Below are 13675 nucleotides of genomic sequence, written 5' to 3' on the forward strand. Positions count from 1 at the left end.
TTATCTCATTTAGATTTATGTTCGGCTGTTAAAGATGCTATTAACTAAATTTTCTTTTCAGTCTCACTACAAACAAACAACGACTAAAGCACATTAGTGCAATAGATGCTACAAGCATCTCACATGATCAGCTTTTTTTACACGATTGTTCACTATCAACGATCACATGCTTCATTGATAGTGAACATGCCAATGGTGATGCTTTACAATATTATAACACACCGAAGAGTGCCTATTTGGACATCAGACATGCACCGGAGTTGTCATGCAAGTACGATATCAAACATATCATTGGAAAACGTTTGAAATGCTACCTAAGTTTTAATTAATATTAATCATAAATTAAAATGATAAAAGCAATGCAAAATAAACCTTTCGATAAAGCAGCAACTAAAAAGCAGGAACAATCACGACAACTATAATCAGCATCACAGAAACCAAAACGTTTTCTTACATACTAAATGTTTACAGCAGCCCATCTACACTAGATCATCAATAACCAATAATGAGAGCAACATTTACAACATGTTAATCAATACATTTGAATAGTTTTTTGAATACTGCTTTAGTAAGGATAATACTGCATAAATCATATACTTGGTTGATATAATTCTTTACAGACATATATGATGTACTTCCAAGTACACATAGAACTATAAAACACCTATGGATTTTTATTATTTCAAAAAAATTTATTTTGTTATTTTAATTGTTCAAGAATTTTATGAAGTCTTGATCACCTTTTCTTAATAGGTTAATTTTTATGAAGCTCGAAATATTGTCACCCTTTGTCAATGGCCTGCAATTTATTTTAACGAGAGGTCTACTAAACAAGTCAATACTGCAGACACGCTTGACGCAGTGACTAATCTAATAAAATGACATATGTTTTCAACAATATGTGTGCAAAAGAGGAAACACCCCTCTTTCAGAGAACACTCAATTCTAGTAAAACAATGTTGCACATTTCATTGGCGCCAATGTCTAGCCAAAGAGAGGAAACATTGCCATTTTAAAAAGGCAAATGACAATAATAGAACAGAAACAGCAAGATTGTGAGTCAAGTGCGGCAATACTCCTGCAAGAATAAACCAAACCGTACAAGGACACATATGAGTAACAAATGAGGGAATACATAGAGTTTTAGCTAGCAGAAACAACCAACAGTTTTCTAGAAGAACCTGAGCTAATGAACAACTAAAAAAACATGATGACTGGTTGCAAGCAAATGAGGCATCTACACTAAAGACGGATCATAACACAGTGACAAGTGGTGACGGCTGGTATTCTTATCGACCTGGGTAGTTGATCGTGTACTTTATAGTGAATAACAGAACTAGGTGTGCAAGGCAGAACATGCGCAGCTGGAAACTGATATACAATAAAACATAAATAAATATAATATATTAGTGAGTAGTTAACTAATTAGCCTATTGTATCTGAGAGGAAACAGAAGGAAGTAAGAAACTCTTTGGGTCAATAGAAAACATGTTTAAAGCTTTGCAGAAACTTATTTTATTGTTTATTCTCCTCCATAGTGAACATCTGCTGTAGATGATTTACAGTTATTGAGTCTTCAAAAGCTTGTAGGTCAATAGGTTTATGAAGATTATCACTTGAGCAATAGAGTTGGTGACGGAAATTATCTCATCCTTAATACTGCCCGAAGCTACAGTTAAAGTAAAACATTGTCTGACATGGAGTGTTCTAAAATTATTACTCACAATTATAGGATAAGTAGTTGAAAACATGTCAGAGTTTATTCTGCAGCACATTTTAACCTTGTTTTATGACTTCAGCTGATGTTTATAAAGTCCACGCTGAATAATTTTGCACCAAAATATTTTTGGTAGACTTTGTAGTTAAAAGTTGTAATAGTTTATATACGCTATGGTCAAAAATTAGGCTTCATGAAATATTAAATTATTGTCATTTAGAAATATATTATATTCTCTGAATGTTAGATATTAAATATACTAAAACTTATAGCCAGACAATTCTGATCATGCAACATTGTCAGACACAATGCAGCATGATCAGAAGCCTCATTTACAAGACAAAGGAAACAGCTTTTTTCCCTTTGTTATAATTTGGATATCATTTTTAAAATTCTATAAATTCTTAACCATATAATAGGTTTTTATACTTTTATTGCTTTGGTTCATCATATGGTTTATATTAAGCACCGATAAGTTTAAAACTGTTCAATTGGGTGAATGATATGTCTATGTCTAACAAGATAATAGTAGCACAAAAATCTGGCTTATACATCATGTTGTTCTAGATATGCTAATGCATTTCATTTGCTCTATGCACTTTACACAAAATATGTCAGAATCAACTAAATATGGTTGTGTAAAATAAAAGTGATGGCTTGAATGTTATTATACGTTTAAATTGTTCCAGCGTCACTTAGTTTCAAGGCCTACCAGTTTTAAACCTGGTACAGCAAGCAGCAAAGAGAAAATAAACCTTTGCAATATATTATACTAGAAATTCCACTGTCATACAGCCCATGACCAAAGTGATAATGGAAAAAGAAAGGGTACTGATGGTTGTTGAAAAAGTAGTTGTCAGCAGGAATGCTGAGTATAGTTTAAAGGAGAGTTGTTAGAGATATAAAATAAATTTGAGGGAGCACTACTTCAAAAAGGTGCAACTAACAATTTCAACAAATATAGATTTAAGTTAGATAAGTGCAGTGTTCTGTTGAAGGTCACGCAATCTGGTCTCCTCTCTTTTATGTGGTAGGAATCTACAGGATTGTAGTGGATTTCTTTTATGTTGTATGACGTATTTGCATAATACTTAGTGCTTTCAGTTGTATCACACCTAATCTACTACTATCTCAAACCTATGTTTTACAACAATAAAATGAATATGAATTTAATTAAAGCTTTAGGCCTAACCTACTGTACTGTATGTAATTTAACAACAGCAATAAGGAAATATGTTTCTTATATCTCTGAAATGCAGTGTTAGGAGTAGAATGGCAAGCTACTGTGTAATATACACAGTTTGAAATTTGGTTGTGTTTAATGTAGAATGATTTTGATAGCAATCTGTAACAGAAAGCAAGTATCAGCATTAACGCGTCGTGAAGGTTTCTGCAAACTGGAGCAAAATAAAGAAATGTTCTCGTTGTAAAGGAGTATTGTAGTTCAGCCCTAGCCTGTACATAAGATGTAAAGAATTTTGGCTAACGTTTTAAATAATTTAATGAAACCTTCGGTATTTGGACAAAAAAAACATAGGCTAATAAACTGTTTACCACAATTTGAAACCTGTAGGTTGGTCTACGCCACAAACGATTTACGTTTATTACAGAAACCTTTGGAAAAATAAATTTGAATAATTATTTTCATAATTAAATCTCATAATAATTTTATAAAATCGAATAATTATTCTTATAATTAATTATTTTTGCAGAATATTGAAAACGAAAAAATATTAGTAACCTTCAGCAATTGTACAATGCCATAGACTGGTGAAATGTGCATGTTTTTCCCATGAAATACGAACAACATAATTGTTCTACTCTCGGTCGCATGGCTTTATATGCGTTTTGTTGGCCGGTCTTAATTTTGATTAAAAAAAGCTTGTCAAACTTTTAATAACGATTTTAGGCCAAATTAATCTGTCTATTTGTGTATAGGCCTGATCCGATTAGATGGGTTAGTTTTAAGATAGTGCGGTAATCTTTCAAAGACTCGGTAACATATTTCAATAGGTTTATATGTGTTTTGTATCGTTATTATACTTAAACGACTCCATTAAAAAATTGGTAAATATTTTGATGAGATATCGGTACAAGGGTTTGCGACGGCCGTTGATGAAAAATTTTTTTGAGTTGTGTGCACATATGCATTTATCATAAATCTCCCAAACAATCGCTTAGCTCGTGTTTGGTCGGGGGAAAATTCAAGTAATTTTGTACAGAATACTCCTGCTATGTTTTACCATGAAGCCCTGAGTTTTTTTAGGGTATTATAGGAAAACTTTGCAGTAACTTTTATTTATAAATGACCTTGTGGCTGCTAAATGCCTTTTATATCTTCTCGTTTTAAGGCCCATGCTGCATTAGCTTTCATGTGTTTCAAGGAAAGGGTTTTCACCTGTCTTTTATTGAGGTATGGGTTGCTACTGGGCATTTTAATAACACTATAGGGAAAATTTGAATGGTAAAGGGCACCCACATGAACCTGTATAACAGAAAAAGAAAAATATATGATAAACATAAAGTACAGTAACCAAAATATGCACAATATGCAATAAGTACTGACTTATACAGCATATGCGAACCTAATATCAGAGAATAATTTTTACTTACTGCACAACAAGCATCCCAAAACACTCAAAACTTATCAGTTTAATTTTAAATGTTTTTTCAAATAATTATATGTCAACCTATTTTACTTCATTGTTTCGGTGACCAAAAAGGTAAACTAACTCTAACGAACTAAAAATATAGACCGTTTTCATAACATCGTTAGTTAATATCATAACTGCAAATGCTAAAGAGATAAATTATTACGAAGACTTGACAGTGAGCGAGATTTAAACTTTTACTGAAGATGAAACTATACAAATTATCTGTTATGCATAACCTTTGGCTAGGTCCCGCAGCATTAGGTATAAGAATTAACAAGGTTAAGTACATTTACCTATTCTAGTTCTTTTAAAAGAGCTTTTCGCCATAACAACTTGTCAAACAATGATGACATACGCTGCCAAAAGGTTTGAAGTAGTTATTTTTTATTATAGTTGTTTCGTTTGATACTCTAAATAAAAAAGGTCAACCATATGCTATGTGTCGAAATTCCATGCTAGTCATGACAATGCTACATCGATGGAATGTAAAAAATACACATATATAAACTCTAAAGGCTGAACAGCTTAATGACAAAAAGGCTTAACATGCTAGAATGGCACCTTTACAGGGCACTGTCACACTCTCATATGCACTAACTAATCAACAAAAGATAAGGAATATTTCATAACTCTGGCACTATCTATTTATCAAAATTAAATTTAAAATTAAGCTAAAAAGTTGACAATTAATAATATAGAAATATAGAAATAAATACCATATTATGTAAACGATTTCTAGACAATATTGAAATTTTGATTACAAGTAGAATATTAAAAAATAGCTGGAAATACTACATACACACCTTGCAATGTTTGATAAACTCTACAGATTTATTTTTTGTGTTGCAATAGCTTCGTCGTGTTGTTTGTACATTTGTACACAGCACAAGATTCTTTTGGCATGTTTTTGTTGTTGCACTAATGGTACATGGAGTGACAATGATCACAAACAAACTAACTAGCAAGTGCTAATAATTTTGGATGACTAGCAGATAACAAAATACTATAGCAGCTGCCAAACATAGATTGCACTGTACAAAATTGAATCAATATTATAGCCAAGTTTCAACGAGAAAATAGTTTAGGTTTATTAGTGCACTTATGTAATAAATGTTTACCTCATTAACCACATATAAACAAGGTAAACTAGTACTGAAAGAAATAGTGAATTGGTGCATCTCGGCCAGAAGTTAATTTTTCGACTTTTCTTTCAATTGGTATTTGGTACATCAAGAGACAATAATCACATAACAGGCTGAATTAGCAAGTGCTAACAATGTTGGATGTCTGAACAATAGTACCAGATACCACATAGTGGTTATTTCTTAGTTAGTTACCCAGTGCAGCGCGCCTATTGCTGAACTATCTATACTAGAAAAACTTGTGAGCCTGATGTGTTTTCTTTGATGGCTAAGTTGTTGATTTTTCTTTCACCTGATATATGCAGCTAGGCCAGGACATTTTTGCAAATATTTTGCTGAATATTCTAACAATGCAAAATCTAGCGTTCAATATTATTTGTGCATATTTTCCACAACCAAAAGCTGTATGGTCTGTTGCAGCATTAAGAGCATCTGAATACTAGACTGATGGTTACAAGCTGTTATATCATATTCTTCAATTCATTGCTAACAAAATTTAACCCTTTTAAAGAAGACAACTCCATTATAGCAATGGGGGAAATTTATGTGAGGAAAAAGGTCTATTAACTATAGCTGTCTATATTTACACTAGCTTTTGTATATATTAAAAATATATTATTTTATTTATTTTAAACATTTTATATGTTTTGAATATATAAAAATAAAAATTGCATCGCTAAAACAACAAAAAACTTGTTGCTAAAATCACTCAAATTTTGCATCATTAAAACATTGAGAAAAAAGATTGCACATTCAAGCAATTGAGCATTTTGATTAGAAGCTGAAATAAATATCATCGCTATATCAGAGCGAGGCAATATGGCTGCGTGGAGTGATGGGTTGAATGTGAGTTACGCTTTCCGAACAAATCGGGTTTCCGAGTTCAATAGCATTACCAAGCCAATTTCCCATTCCTAGATTTTAATTAATGTAACTGGACATCGGATGTGCAAAAACAGAGAAAGACAAACACAAAATTTATATATATATATATATGGTTTGACTAACTAGCAGTGAATTAGTTTGTTGCTTACAAGCTTGGGGTAATGCAACTAAAGCAAATCTAAACCAACTCATTGCAATACAAAAATTCTCTACTTCGAGTCATTTATTACAAAAAGCAACATTTCCATCAATTTCATAATTTATAAAACTTAGAATTTCACCATTAATTTGCTTTACAAATTGGTATTTCTACTTTAACCTTCCATTATTTTAAAAGACATTACTCCATTTATTACATAAAACACAGATCAGTCTTTGATGTCTCTATCACTTTCATCATCTTCCTCAGCATCAATCACTAAATGAAACATGTTTTAAAAGTTTAGAACTCTTTTTCGACTAACCTCCGACAAACCATCAATTTTAATCATTTCAAATCAAGTCTGAAACTTTACCTCTTTGATTTAATTGAATTGCGGTGATTTTTTTCTATCTAAATTTATTAACTAACTGGTTTGAGTCAGATGACATGGAACTATTACTATTTCTTATGAAAGTATTATTACTGCTAAAAATAAACAACCGCTGGAAATAGTACCTTTGCTCAATAGACAATCATCGGAAGTCTATTAATGTACAATTGGTGAAACCTCAATAACTGTAACGGGCTTGTTACGACTGGTTATTGTGAGATAGAATTTGCAACAAAAAATGAAGTTTCTGCAAAGTGAAACAAGGCTCAGTATGGACTGCAAAAATACTTCTCATTAACTTAACACAAACATATAATTGTGACCATTTGTGTAAGTACTGCTTTGATAGCCAACTAAGCAACTACTCATTAATCCGAAACATATTGTGCAAAGCCTACAAACGTCGTACCAAGCAGCTTTCATGCATGCTCATACCCTTTGTGGCTCTGCACTACACAGCTGGTGGCAGGTAATGAATTACTCTTTTATGCAACATATTGCCATGATAGGTTGGTGCAGAATGTTATTATTACATGGCCAGCTTGTATGCAAATTTTTGTCCATAAAATTTGCCATTTTTGTGCTGCTTTTCTAGGGTCGCCCTATACGCAAGGAAGGCTTTTATTCCAGAAGTGACAGTATTTTCATATTTTGATCCTTCGATTGTTTGACAAAAAACTGACATGCAATTTTTGTTAGCAATACGTATTATGTCAGTTTGTACTTGATACTAATTATAGATATATGCAGAGATTCCTTCGAGTTATTTATATCCAAGATCTCGACTTACTAAAAAACTACTTGATTCAAAAATAGGTTTTTACTATTGTAAATTACCTTTCAAATCATTTTCTGCAACATGGAATTTTGCTTCAATTTGCTATTTCTTTGCTATTTCATTTACTTCAACTACACAAAAACGTTCACACATTACACTATCTTCATTACTACAAGTGAAAAAGCTTTCAGAAATTGCTTTCTGTTCTTATGCAAAGATATGTTACGTATTGACGAGTTTCAATGTTGTTTCGTTCCTTCACTAATAAAAACTGCAACAAACCTTCAGCAGCACTCTCCAACCTATTAGAAGAATTCCAACCTTCAATACCTTATCTGTAGATTTCTGCTATAGCTAAACTCTGTTCATTTACCGCTTCAAAAATTTTATGAACTTTTTTTAGATGTTGGGAACCCATTTTTATGTTAGTTAAAGTGCATTGCCTGTTTTATTGCATAGCTAAACATTTCCTTAGGAAAACACAGTCTGTAAAAAAACTGATAAGTTTTTATTAGGGTGTATAATTTCTAAAGAAGTAATAAAATGTTCAACAGACGATTTCACTCAAGATTATCGCTTACAAGCAAAGCGTTTTCGGCAATCAAAGACAGCATGTTTGAATAACAACATTTCTAGACCATAAAAGATGTGTAATTGAATAACAATAAAGTTTGAGTAGTCATCACATATCATTCTGGAACAACTATACTAAATACTATGTTAGATGTCTACCACTAGATTACTACAGGCTTCATGTGCTTGCATGTTAACATGAGATGACATTAGTGGGCAGCGTGAATAAGTTCTGTGACTTTATAAGAGGCAGTTCTTTACCCTTTCACCACTTTATCAGTTGGATTAGTAGGTACTTTTTCCTCAGACATTTGTTCTAAAGTAGCAAAAGTTCAAGAAAGCTTTTACAGTTTATAAATGGTAATGAAGGAAAATATCGCCACTAAAAAGTCATCAAATTTGACTTATAAACTGATTTTAGACAAACCTTAAAGGTGGACTAGCAAAAAAATTCACATTACAGTTATTTGGTATCAAAAAATTCACCACATCTTACTCTGCTGTGTTACAGGTGCAAAATATGTAAAATTGTGATTACAAGCTGATAAAAGCTCAAAAGCTAACAGTTAATCGCCGCCATCACGAAACCGCCATAGATTGAAGTCAGTTTATTTCTTTGACGTAATCACTACATTTAGTAATTGTTATGTCACGTGATGTTCTATGAAAGGTCAATGAAAGCCTCAATATAAAACTTTTTGTACCTCTAGTTTATGACGGACACTTTGGGTTTTACCAAAGACCCCGTATCAAATGTAGATGCTCGCTACTTTACGGTTTCGTTTTGGCTTGGTCTAATCGTCTAGTCGTAATCTGATCATGTGACCCATATTTTGCGAATAACTTCTGAAGCATTTTTTTGATTATCACAGGTGACCAACAGGCTTGTCATGTTGATTATAGGATGATATGCACTTTTTCAAGCTAAGGTTAAACGATAAGATATCAGTGCTGAAAGTGACAGCATTACAATTACGATAAAATTGACGCGTAAGAACAATAAACATGTTTTTTTGAATGCATGAAGTATATTGGTGAAAATATTTCGACAAATGAGGTTGCGTGAAAGTGTAAACAGATGCCCTCTTATACAACTACGTCCCATTTGAGTCGTTTTGGAAAGAGGTTCTAATCTATGGTGGTCTCAAGATGGCGGCGATTAACTGTTTGTTTTTCAGCTTTAATCACATTTCCACATGTTTTGCACCTACAACACCGCAGAGTAAAACATAGTGAATCTTTTGATACCAATTAACTGTAATGTGAATTTTGTTGCAAGTCAACCTTTAAGGAGTTAAGATAGTTAAAAAGCTCTAACATAACAATACATATCTATAAACTATTAAATACTTTAAAAATTCGATGATTTCTAAAAAACCTATGGTTAAATACAGATCAGCGAGAAATGACTCTAATGTCACAAAACAAGCCAACCTACTATGAATAAATGACAAAATCCTATGTATCAGCAAATAGCAGCTGATCACACTATATCTCAGCTAGAAAAATCAAATAATTAGAACTTTCCGCAAATAAAGTTCATAATCTGCATCAACAGAAAGAGTACAGAACTTTCCTAATATATAGATTTGCTTGAAATTGGCACAACCACAATCTAGAAGCCTGATTATGCATATACATGGAATATTATATAAATTTAAGTTGATTTATAAATATATATCTTTACATGTGTTTCGTTGTATATAAAAAGTTAACATAATATTATATAAATACATATATATTTTAAATTTAGAATCTTGTGCATATAATTTTGCATATGATCCAGCTACCTCTTGTAGAAGTTGGCTTCTCTATCAGTTCTGCTTTTTCGATGGGAAGTTCAGATGAAGTAGTCACAGGTTTTCTGGAATGTTGCCCTATAAATAAAAGTGCATAAAGTCAATGTTTACCATGTTATGTTTATTAAAGTCTTTGTGCTTAGAATGTAGTAAAAGCATATTTGAGACTATATAGGAATTTAGGTTTTTGGGTTAAACTCCTAATGATTAGCCTCTTGAAACTGAAAATTTTCCAAGCAGCAAATAAGCATTTCTTTAGGAAAATGATATTTTCAATTAAAATATTTGTGGCAGAATATACAAAAAAACTGTTGTTTGGTTAAATTCTTAATATTTAGTAATGTATAACTTAGAGCTTCTGTCAATCATTCCATTTTCGCTAATTAAAATAAATCATATTGTGTAAGCAGTACCTGTGAAGCTAATGGTGTGTTTTAAAGTTTAGGATGGCTTAATTGCAGTCTAAAATTATATTTTACAAGGAATATTTTTAGCTCCAGATGCAAGACAATATCCAGCGCTTGCACTGGCATAATGAGGTTTTTTGTTACAGTAATGGTTTTCCATAATGCCAAAACTGAGGCAGCATTTTCTTGGTATTTTCAAACACTATGTTCAAAACATTAATTATAAACCCGGCATCAACTTTTGCTCATTCTTGACTACGTGTACTACAAAACTCACTTGCTGATTTGGGGCATGTTTAGTGTACTATAATTTGCTGAAGGAGTAATCCATCACCATCAAAGGAAAATACAATTGGTCAATTGCCACTTCGGTAGTTGCCTATATATATATATATATATATATATATATATATATATATATATATATATATATATATATATATATATATATATATATATATATATATATATATATATATATATATATATATATATATATATATATATATATATATATATATATATATATATATATATATATATATGTATATATATAGAGGCCTGTGAGGCAACTTAGAAAATTAAGTTACCTCACAGGCTTTAAGAAAGTTATATATATATATATATATATATATAGGAACATATATTTAGGAATTCATCTATTTGGTAAAACTCCTAATAATCTACTTTATAAACGGCAAAAAATATTTCTGTATATTTGTGTGTGTGTGTGTGTGTGTGCGCGCTTGTATTAGTCCACCTTATAGAGCGATTTTTCCTTTTTTCAACTCGATCGAATGAAAGGAACTGAAGTAATAAGAGTAATGAATTTAAATTACCGTATTTTTCAAACTATTAGCCGCTACTTTTTTTGATGTTTTGAGCCATGCAGGCTTATTTAGAGGCTGCGGCTATTCTGTGGCTTTTTCTTCCACCGCTAGCGTGCCTTATATCCAGTTAGTAGGCCTCTAACGATGAAAGAAAAAACGAAACGATCCTTAATGGTACTGTTCCGTTAGGCACTTGGTTAATAAGCATCGGTTATGTAGTAAAATATAGGTAATAAAATTTACTACAAAATTTAATACGCCACACTAATTTTTTTTTAGCTTTGAGTGCTCTAACTTACTACTATGACACTTTTAAAACAATGGTTTTTGACTCATGGTAGATTACCTTCACAGCTATGAAGCCGAAGTCGGGTGTTAAAAATGATATTCTGGTTATCGACAGCATCAAGTTTCTTTTGACAGACTATGGAGGTAGCATTTTCTCCATTTTTTGGATGAACCATATTGTATCTATTTCCACCTTCATGATTCTAGATTGAGTAGGGCCAAAGTTTGTTTTGCGTTTTAATGTTTTAAAGATGATCAAACTATAACCAAATTATTCCTACATTAAAATATAGTTACACAAACTAATTATGTTGTGGCACTCACTAGTTTTAACTTAGAGAGGCGCTCTTTACTAACGCGTCATCAAACTTACTCATCAGGCAAGCGTTAACTGCACCAAATATTTTAGCTGCAATGGCACTAGAAACCGATGAGTCAAATTGCAGCTATTCATTAAGATGCAATGACTCCTAAATAATAATCAAACTTGAATTTTTTATCCAAGTTTTGTCATGAAATAAGCATCAACTCTTTTCAAGTTTCAACTCTGAGACCAGCGATTTGGTTATACTTCTGATTTTGAAAGCTATAGCATGGCTCTCCTGCATCTACCTCTAGATATATTATAGCATGACATTCCTTGGCATGTTTCTGTGGGCAGCACACGTTCATCTTAAAACTAAATGATGTCTCTACCATGATTTCTGTTATTTTATTCAGATGCGGACAATGGCACACATAATCTAATGACAACAACACTTTTAGAGGTCACTGAAGCATATGGGAGCCATACAAGAGACTATGCATCTATTATCACTCATATTTGGTCTACAACAATGTACCCTGTTACCTCATTGCCTCCAGTGAAGGAATCTACAGATAAAGTTAGGTTACATAAAATAATTTTGACAGTTTCACTAATTAAAATGTTCCTCACTGTTGTAGCGGCGACCATTGTAAAAACGGCAATCAGGCAGTCTCAAATTAATAAGGACTTAGTGACAAGTTTTGAGATACTATAAGGTGAGTTGTACGAGACATGATTTGAAACTTGGAATATTTTGACATGACGGGTGTTCATGTCGATTGGTTTAGGTTTTGTGTGTGCTGCTCATCGGATTGGTGAGATATTAAGATGTACACTTTATTTTTACATTTTGCTATGTTGACCTTTGTTGTTTTTGTGTTTTCGTTTTTGTGTGTGTGTAGCCTACGGCTTGCCTTCGACAATATCCCACTGAAATACACCGGTGGTGTGGCCTGTATGTGATATAATTTTTTCTCCTGATAACAAGACACAGTTTTTAGAGTCATTAGTTAACATGCCCTCCCGCTAACTAATGGCTCTAAAACTGTGCCTTGTGTCTAAAAGACAAATTTAGTTAATGCCTTGAAATACAACAAGTCTTTGAGATATGATCATATGAGCCAGTTTTCAATGACCCTTACATTGCCAAGTATGCAAACACCTGCTTTGGAAAAAGGGATTGCTTGGTGTTCTCATATTAGTTTGAAAAAAATAGGCAACATTTTTGTGGAACAGAGGTCAAAACTGACAAATGGTAAAATTAAAGAGAGAATTCAGTGAATTGAAAGATTATGACATTATTAAAATTTTAAATAGTTTCCTTTTGTAAGTTTGCTAATAGCTCAATTGACATTACAACTGAATAAGGAATGAAGACTAACAAAGATGTGAATTTTCCTTCATCCACTCAATTTAATTATAGTGTCTTAGTATACAATGTATATTTAACCTATTCAAACTAAGAATTTGGAAAATTTTTAGTAATACTCCCTTCAGTCCAGGGCTTAATTCAGACATGTGTACATGTTCAGGTTGGGACCTTCAGCCAAAAATCATAGGTGTGCCCGGATAACTACTCATTGATACCAATATGTAAAATACATAACATTTGCAGTAAGTTTTTGACTGGATATCTACATCTATGTAGCTTTATTAATAATACAGTAGCAGCAGAAAGTGTGTCACATCTATTTATAGCTGTGGCACACTTCCTCTGATTTGATAAAAGTTTACCAGACTTCATTAACTACTTTTAACTTTG

This window comes from Watersipora subatra, unplaced genomic scaffold, assembly GCF_963576615.1.
Source record: "Watersipora subatra unplaced genomic scaffold, tzWatSuba1.1 SCAFFOLD_35, whole genome shotgun sequence".
Classification (NCBI taxonomy): domain Eukaryota; kingdom Metazoa; phylum Bryozoa; class Gymnolaemata; order Cheilostomatida; family Watersiporidae; genus Watersipora; species Watersipora subatra.